The sequence below is a fragment of the Streptopelia decaocto genome (genome assembly GCF_964273445.1).
Source record: "Streptopelia decaocto genome assembly, chromosome: 17".
Taxonomy (NCBI): domain Eukaryota; kingdom Metazoa; phylum Chordata; class Aves; order Columbiformes; family Columbidae; genus Streptopelia; species Streptopelia decaocto.
Genome location: NC_138672.1, coordinates 7,764,130 through 7,773,485, shown reverse-complemented (window position 1 = coordinate 7,773,485; position 9,356 = coordinate 7,764,130). Strand labels below are relative to the sequence as shown.

At 54.6% G+C, this 9,356-nt stretch overlaps 1 long non-coding RNA gene across 1 annotated transcript; it reads left to right on the top strand.

The window, feature by feature from the left end:
- Positions 1-613: 613 nt before the first annotated feature.
- Positions 614-5,666, top strand: LOC309447377. Its single transcript, XR_014185598.1, has 3 exons — positions 614-768; positions 1,921-2,203; positions 4,310-5,666. It is a non-coding gene; the product is annotated as an uncharacterized lncRNA (long non-coding RNA).
- Positions 5,667-9,356: the final 3,690 nt, after the last annotated feature.

Genomic DNA, 9,356 nt, shown 5'->3' with positions numbered 1-9,356 from the left:
ACATCTCCAGAGTTGCAGTATTCCCTTTTTCTTGGAGAATTTATGAAATAATGCCACACTTTAGGGAGCAGTTTTTCTCATTACTAGATTTGTCCCATCTGTCTCATGAGATCACACAAAGTCCCTTTCGAGTTCAGTCTCTTCTTTAATTATTAACACAATTCCTAAATATTTCAGTGGGCGCTAAGTATCTCCGCTCAGCAAAACGCAGCCTCAGCCCTGAGAAGATCCAGCCAGGAATGGCCCTCGGTCCCCATGCGCTGCTGGGGAGTCCTGCGGGAAGAGCTCAAGGGTGTAACTTCCCACGAGGTGTAACCTCCCATGGGGCTTTCACCTGGCGTGGGGCATCACGCACAGGGCACAGCTCCCCACGGGGATAACACGGGTGTAACCGGGTCCGGACATCCCTGTTCGAAGGGCAGCGTTCCTGCGGCTCCCGGGGCCGCCCCCCCGGGGCCGGGATCCCGGGTGGCGGCGGCGACATCCTCCGGTGTCCCCACTAGAGGGAGCGACACATCCAGCCTGGGAGCCGGCGGCGGGCGGGCTCCGTTCCGTGTCCCCCCGGCCCCGGGCGGCCAGGTTGGTGGGTGGCCCCGGTACCCGGGGAGCCCCGGGAGCTGCATCCCGCGGGCAGGGGGATGCCAGCCCCACCCCCTGCATCTCTCCCCGGGAGAAAAGGGCCCGTGTTGGGGGGTGAACAGCTCAGCTTACCTGCTGCACCGTGGTCCTGAACACACCACTCAGAGAGGAGGTCAAGGCGTCGAGAAGGTGAGAAGCGGTGTTTGCCTGATGCAGTGGACTGAAACGCTTCACCTGCTGCAAGGCCAAGATGTGGGGCATATGGGGGGGAGAGGAGGTGGTGGGAAATGAGGGTGAGAATATGCTGTTCTCTCAGGTCTCACGTGTACCTGGAGGGTCTTCAAGGGACCTGTGGCTTCACCCTCGCAATCCTGGGAAGAAGAGTGTGGGCAAAGGCTGTGACCAAAGAAGAGGTTCAGCAGAGACAGATGGAAAGCCAGTGGCTGGCAGACCCCATCCTGGCCAAACAGATGTGGGGACCAAACACCACGAGGGGCTGCACCAGCCTGGGGACACCCAGTGTGTCCCAGCCTGGGGAAGGGGCAGGTAGCAGTCACTGATGCTACAGTCCAGAAAGCCCAACTCGCCAGCCCTGCAGCCTGGACCAGGGCTGGGTTTGGGTACAAGAAAACAGATGACCTGGGACAAGCGTGCAATGAGGCTCACATCGGCAGCATGAGGAGCCTCTCCAGTGCTGGCGGGAGGTGCAGGGGTCTTGGGGTCTCTCCAGGCCCCTCCACAAGCCTCACACCATGTCTGCTCAGCCCTGTGGGTGGGGATGGGACATGGGGGCCAGCGGGAAGGAGCCCCTGACCTTGCCTGGGGTGTGTGTCTCGCCCGGCTGCAGAGGAGAGACCAGCGATGCCAGGGCTGGCAGGCGCTGCAGCAGGAGCGCGGCCAGGGGGTTATTAATAACCTGCTGAGTCAGGGGGGGCTCTTGGGTTTCAAGATCACAAGACACAGACGCCGAGCAGCTCAGATGGTTCCCCCCCGTTCCTACTTCTTACATTGACAGGGACAACTGCTAAGTTGGAAGGGGGCTGCAGCCGGAGCTGGGCACCTTTGAGTCTCGCTCTATCTGCAGGACAGCCCGGCCCCATCCTGATGGTCACTGTGCCCAGCAGGGATGCAGGGCAATGGCTGGAGCTGTGACATCCCCAAAATATGAGAGCTGCCCTAAAGGAATTGAGGAAGGAGTGCTGGGGGAGACAAACAGCATTGATCAGCTATGTCAGGATGTAGCGGCTATACCAGCCCTATTTGCAATTAGCATAATCAAATCACATCGTGGGGAGAATAATGAGTGCCATGGGTTTCACTGTCAGTCCTGTTTCCCTGCAGGGTCCTCTCTGCAACCCCCAAAAAGGCTGTGACTGGGGCTGGAGCCTGGAACTACCCAAGGGGATGGAGCCAAAGACCTTGTAAGATGTAAAGAGAATTTAGAGGGCCTTGCAGACATGCACGTCACAGTGTCTAATTGTAAGAGTTTTGCAAGGGATAAAAAGCCTCAGGGGACAGGCCAGCTCAAGCTCCAGCGAGACTGGATCGCACCTCCCAGAAATCACGTTGTCCCATCCTGGCTGTCACCTGCATTGCCGTTGAAGCACTTGTCATTGTCACACAGGTGAGCTGAGGTGTGCTCTGAGGTCTGCTCTGGGACAGCAATTCCTTATGCATCACTATGGAAAAGCAGTTGGTGATGTGGAACAGATTAACTCTCAGCTGCAGCAGCCCATGGTAGCAGCGTGCGCTGCCACCGTACAGTTTCTCTGGCAACTACTGTGCGAGAGCAGCTGGACCAGCAAGAGCCATCCCGAGTCTAACCTGGCCCTGGGTGCTGGGGTCAGGGCAGGGGCGTGCAGGGACCCCTCGTGAGCTCCCATCGCTCACTGGTCGAGGCGCTGGGATCCGGACACTCACACCTAGAGCTCACTGGATGGGGTTGTTCCCCTGTAGTTTTGCCGGCCCTGCTCCCCTCTCCTCCATTCTACCTCCCGGGTGCACTGGGACACAGTTATTTATGGAGAGGGGGAGCACCCCTGGTTTGCTGGCAGCGTGCTCTGTCCAGGCTGGCACCCAGCACCACCGTCTATTTTTCTACCCAGGACAGGACCAAAATAAGCCTGTCTCAGCCCTCCTCAGCAGCTGTTATGGACATCACACCGGCCACGCCGGTTGTCCCTGGCCCCTCTGCTGTCCCAGTGCTCAAACCCCGGCGTCTGCAATTGCTATTGCTGTAGCTGCCACTTGCAGTGGCTGAAATAAGTGAAGTGCTGAAGCTCTGCTCAACTTCGGTGTCCCCAGAGAGGTCTCATTTCATTCTATCATGCTGTCTGAGCAGCCGAGCCCCATTCATTTCAATTAGCCCGATAGCTCTCAAATCCTATTTACCTTTATGGATGTGTTAGCATCTTATGGCTTCCCGCACCAGTACAGATTTAAGGGTGAGCGAGGAACACTTGCCATGCGATATCACATGCTGTTAACCCTCACTGCACCCCTTGCGAGTCCAACCCACAGCAGTATACTTGCTGCAAAGAGCAAACTGAGGCACGGATAAAGCCGTATCGAAGGGACACGGTGGACCTCGCAGAGGTGGGAGCAGCCTGCAGCATTAACCCACAGATTATCGAGAAACCCAACCCATGCCTTTTGGTTTTAAAACGAACATTTTACACTTTAGGCAATGCATCTTTTGGCAGATAAAAACCAGAAAATCCCGGAAAGGCTGTAGTCCCATGAGTGTCCTTTTTGACTAGGTGCTCCCTCCCAGCAGGACCTGTCCTTAGGTCCATGTACCCCACTTGGATTCTAACAATCATTTACCATCGCAACACATTCCAGCACTTAAATAAGCTCCTTGAGAGGGAGAGATAAGGTATCAGCTTTCCGGTTCATCTTGCCAGTCTGTCTGCAGCAGATAAGCATGTTGGGCAGCAGGAAAAAGGTTATCTAGAAAGGAAGCGGAGCAACGGTTGCTGTTATTGCAGGAGGCTTTGAAAAAAAGTAACCCCACCAGGAATCCCGCAACCCATAGAAGCCCTTCCTGGCGGGACATGATTGATGGTTGGTGTCCAGCTGTGCCTTCCTCCGGGGGTGGGAGGAATCTGCCTGTATGGAGAGATGTCGAGACGGTCGTGCTTTCCCAAGGAAAGTCACGATTGGAGGCAGGTGCCCAAAAACCTGTTGCTTTCCCCCTCTTGCTCATCTCTTCTGCCCGTGCTCCGAGGAGCTGCAAAGGGAAGGATTTGGTTTAGTGTCCCTGCTGCCCCTTCAGTACATTTTGAGTCGTTTTGGGCTGAGGAGTCTGCAAGAGGGAGCTTTTCTGCCCAAAACTCAGGCCCTGCTGTTCTGAGTGATGTGTGTGGTCCCTGGAAACCAGCACCGATCTCCCAGAGATCACCAATGAGGGGAAGGAGTTTCTGACAATCCCCAGCCTTTCTTAACCCAAGCATCACCTCGCTTTATGAGACGGGAGAGGGGAAACAAGCCACCTTGGGGGTTTCATTTATAACCTAGTGAAAAAAGCGCCTTTCATTTGGATGGCTGCTTGTTGCTTTATCTTCCAGCCTGTTGTTTGCAGGTGCAGAAATGATGTATGTAATAAAACAAAAAACAAACAAACAAAAACCTACAAAACCCCAAACCAAACCAAAGAACAAACAAAAAACCAACAGCCATTTCCAGTCAAATTCACAGACCCCCTTTCTGCTTTCTTGTGATCACCCAGGGGCCAAAGACGTGACGTGGCAGCAATGCTGGCTCAGGAAATGTCCTGGATCGGGGACTGCAGAACAATAACGGGGGCAAATCCTGCCAGGAAGCACTCTGGATGTGCTCAGTCACCTTCCCTCCCCTCCGGAGCTGCCAGCTCCCTCCTGCCTCCCCTCCCAAGGCATCCTCACCGCATCCCTCCACGTGCTCCTCTCTTTTGCTGATTCCCATTAATCTGTGTTTTATATAACTCCTGGCTTGGACACAAAGGCTATGCATTACCATGCTATTAATACACAACTTTAGGTTTTGGATTTAAAGCGAATGAAAAACCCCCTTGCAGCCAGGGGAAGCAAACCATGACAAACCAGCGCCGCCAGCTCCGAGGTGCAAATCCCAGCGGGGAATGGGCATCAGCGCTGGGTGCATCACAGCTCCTCGCAACGGACCTGCACCCAGATGTCAGAGTCTGGTTCCTTAATCACCATCACATCAAGTGTGTTTAACTATTGCATGACTGCTTGGCTGGAAGCAAATGCCACAGAATGCCCAGAGTCCTTCAGTCTCTGGGCAAGTGTTTTGCCATCATCCATCACTGTAGCTCTCAGCTTTTTTTCCCATTGCTCTTATTTTAATTAATTTCTGCAGGTCTGACTTTCTGGCACTGATGGTCTTGCACAAGGCTGCTGGTCCTGGGAGAAGTGAGAAAGTCAGAGGGGGTCCCATGAGCAAGGGTGTATCACAGGGATGAGGACTCTGCAAGGACAGGGCAGTTTTGGGGAGAGGACACCAGCTCCACCTGTTAGAAATTAGTTTGAAATACTTAATCTGGGAGAGATCCCTGTGCAGTGCCCAGGTCCCCAGAGTAACCACACTGGAAAGGGAAGAGCATCAGCATTTCAAGTGGCCCTGAGCCCACGATGCCAAGACGTGTCCCCCTCCCCGAGCGCCCCGGAGTCATCTGGACACTTGAGCCAATTTGTTGCAACACCGCAATTAGCAGTTCACCATGGCCAAGCCGTGAACAAAGCTGCTGTAGTATCACCGAGCCGGGAGAGGACTCCCCTGCTAAGAACCAGGGATTTTCTGAGAAAACCCCGCTTTGGGGGGGCTGGGGAAACCACTGGACAGCCCCCAGGCCATGCAGCATCTTCCCACTCTGCTCAGCCTCACTCGGGCTGCAAGAGGTTAACGGTTTTCAAGCGACTCCTGCGATTAACTTTTCCTAAATCTCCAATTCTTCCCTGCCTTCTATTTTTATAAGAAGGGGTGGGGGGGAGGTGGTATTTACAAGGGATTTCACTCAAATAATGAAATAAATGTGATCAGTCGAGGGACCCTTAATCCGCTTTGACTCTTGTGTCCTGGGGAACGAACGCAGAGACCTTTGCTGCCTCTGAGCCCCAGCGAGGTGGGGAGCGAAGCAACCCCATCCCTGCCTGCCTGGGGGGCAGAGCGCTCAGCACCACCTTAAATCAAGTGCTATATTCAGAAATAAGTGCCTCAGCCAGGGATTCTTGGGATGACACCAGAGAAAAACTCCTCTCTGGTCACCTGTTCCCACCCTGCAGCGGGGACCGGCCACGTCGCTATTTCCGATGGCCAAACACATAAACGGCATCATCTGTGTTCACGTATCTTCCATCTGCAGCATCACCTGCTCTGACAGCACACACATCTGAAAGGGAGGAAACCATCCTATTTCTTTAGGCTTTGCCCAATACATTAAACTTTTAGCCTGCAAATGACATGGTTAATTATTGCTTTAATACAAAACCCTAACCAAAAATCACATAGATGATTCTTTCTAACTGGGGAGAAACCTTTGAGCGCCAGAAAGGAGTTTGTGGCTGCTGGGGCTGTCCTGCACAATTTGGTGCCGCGGGGAGCGGTGCCGGGAGCTGGGGCTGCTGCACCGAGCTGCTGTGAGCTGTGTAAACCCATGGGCCATCAGAAACACCCCCAGTGAATAAAAGAGTGTGTTTGCCCAAGAAAACCCAGCACGGGTTGAACTAGAGCCACACTTGTGCTACCGCAAGGAGAGCTTGTGTAACAGCCTTCCTAATTCCCCCCGAGTCCTCAAATCTGCCAGCCAGTGCCTGCGCTTCCCTCCCCATCACCTGCCTCGTCCCCAGGGTGACACGGGGCCCAAGTCACCCCTTCCTGGGGGGCAGGAGAGAGGATCCCTCTCAGCAGCCCCATGGCAGGGAGGGCCCCACAGCCCCAGCGTGGAAAGGGATTTGTCCCAAGCTTCATTTCAGCACAGTCCCAGCCACAAACACACAAAACTGCTTGTTGGAACAAAACAACAGCTTAGGTTGGGGGGTGGGGGAACTAAACACCCCAGCTGTGATTCCCACATATGCCCAAAGGTATAATCCAGATTTGCTACTTGCAATGGCACCCTTTTTTTTTTTAATAAATTAAAATATCTTTTTTTGCTGCTGAGCATAATCAGCATTAGGGCGAGGGGAGGAGGGGCCTGTCACTGTACGCACCAGAATCACAAACAAAACCACTGCCAGCGCAGCCTGGGACTCTCCTGCTTGCACAGACCCATGCAGCAGCCCCGGACCCATGCGCTGCACTTGCCTCCTCCAGGACATTTTCTTACCTCATCTGTCGGACAAAGTGGAAGTCAGAAGATGCCCAGAGCTGCCCAGCTGCAGACAGGGCTTGTTCTGGGATGGAGATGTGTCCTGGCTTGGGAAGGACCACTCCTCCCTGAGCCTCACACTGAGCCTTGCATGGCTTAATTTGGGGATCTGAAGATTCAGGGAAAGCATTCACATCCCTGGGAAATCCTGGAGGAGTTTTAACCATTTGGCTTTTTGCTGCCCCACAGCCACATGACAATGTCTGAGCAGGGAGAAAACCCTCTGGTTGTAGGGCTTTAGGGACAGCCACGCTCCTCCTCACGAGCAGAGTCAAGGGCTGGAAGGCAGACGGCATCTGTGCAGATTGAAAGAGAGATTGTCCTTTGCCTCCTGCTGCTGTGCCCTCCTTGCTGCTGAGCCAAACCACTCAGATCCAGCCCTGGAGTGCAGCACAGGGGGCTGAACCCCCCAATCTGCCTCCTGGCCCCCAGCACAGCCCGCAGTGGGACAGATGGGGCAGGGTTACTTGGGCTGAAAGCTGGGGACAGGATCAGGCAGGGACATGGGACACGGGCCAGGCACCCCCATGGTGGGTACCACCATGTCTCGCTGTTGCTATAGAGACAGAAGCTGGTTTTCATCGCAGCGATGCTGGTTGTTTCTGAGTGGTACCTCTGGCGCGGCAGCAGGGACGAGGGATGCTGCACGGTGCCATGGCACAAGGGCCGGGCATGGATGAGACAAGCTCTGCTGGGCTTTCCATGGTGCCTCTGTACCCAGATCCGCACCCACCTTGGGGATTCTCCCCAAACCTTCCCTGCAGCAAGCACGCAAGTGCTGGGGCTCCCCTGCTCTGGGGGAGCAAAGGGGTGCAGGCTCTGGGAGTGCCAAGAAGGAAGGTTCCCAGGAGAAACCCTATGTGGGAGCAAGCCCCATCCTGTGAGCCCCAATTCACCCCGGTGTGTCACCCCAACTCACCTCTCCCCGCCCTCCTGCCTCGCTTTGCAACCACATGCTGGGATGAGACCAGCCCAGCTGAAGTCACCCATCACAGCAGCTTCTCCAGGCCATGCTCTCCTGATTACAGCAGCAAAGACCAGGAGTAACTCCTCCAAAGCCATCCTGGATACACCAGAAGACAACATGTCTGCAAGGGGACCTGGACCCAGGGACATGGCTGTAGATGCATCCAGCCTATTTGCAAAGGTTTATTAAAACCTCGAGCTACAGAGTGAGAGCTTCCCACAAAGCAATCAGGGCAAAGTCTTCCCCTGCTCCCTGCCGCTTCAGGTGCTGTCTCCAGGTACACGTAGGTACCATCAGAGCTGCAGTAACCTGCCTCCATCCTTCCTCAGGCTGAGGATAAACTCTGCCAAGTGGCATAATGCCTAGAAGAAAGCACCATAGCTCACTTCTTCACATTTGCAGGAGAAAGAGGCTGGCAAAGAACCCCCCTGATGGAGGCCAGGCGCAGCAGCATCTCTCTGCTCCCCACATTTGAACAGAGAGCAGCAGGGGTGGGGGCAGCACCGACCCCCCCGCCGCTCTGCCTGCTGCTGCACCAGCCCGCAGGACAACCGGCAAGACCCAGAGCTCTCCCCTTTCCTGAACACACGCCGTGACAACCCTTCCCGGGGACCCTTGCCCAGCACACCCCTGGCAGCTCGGCGGGAGGCTCCTCTCCAAAGGCCGTGGCAGTTCTCCTCACCACGCTGCTCCAGCCTCCCAGCTGGGGAAGTCAGCGCCTCCCAGGGCTCTGCGCTGACGTCCCAGCTGGAGACGCCTGCTAGGGAGAGATTTGTCTGTTTAGCTTCTTTTCCTATTAATTATCAAAGAGCAACAAATGTTAGCAGCTTGCAACAGTCATTATCTGAATGTCCTTGTCTTCTCACCAGCAGCCCTGGTAGGAAGAGGCTCCCCAACATGCAGGGACAGATGAGAGCACAAGCCGCAGCTGGTTGCTCCCTGGCCTTGCAAGCCAGGTGCATTTTGATCACTTGGGATAGACACGAGGACAGGAATGATGGGATCCCTTCATTCTGCAGGATGCATCCAACCAGGGAAGGTGCTGGGTCTGGTAGTGTCCATCACCTGCCAAAGATCAAACTCTCTTCTAAAGACACAGAAAACACGCAGAATTAGAAGGTTCTGTGAAAAATACAGGTTTTTCTTAGTTAATGAGGGGTGACCCATTTCAGAGACACCACCTTGAGCATGGCCATCACCTGGGTAAGGATCAGCCAGGTTTCAAAGTGGCCACTTGTCAGTAGTGGAAAGGAACGGCACCATGTCTGGGCATCAAAGTCTATATTCAGCAACCTCAGACCGGTTCACAGGTATCAATTAGCTCAGCTTTGCAATCAAGGAAGGTCAGGAGTGCTCTCCTCATTTCACACAGGGTGAGACACACAAACAGTCGGTATTTCCCTCTCTAGGGAGGTTCCAACCATGTGAGCAGAGGCCAGG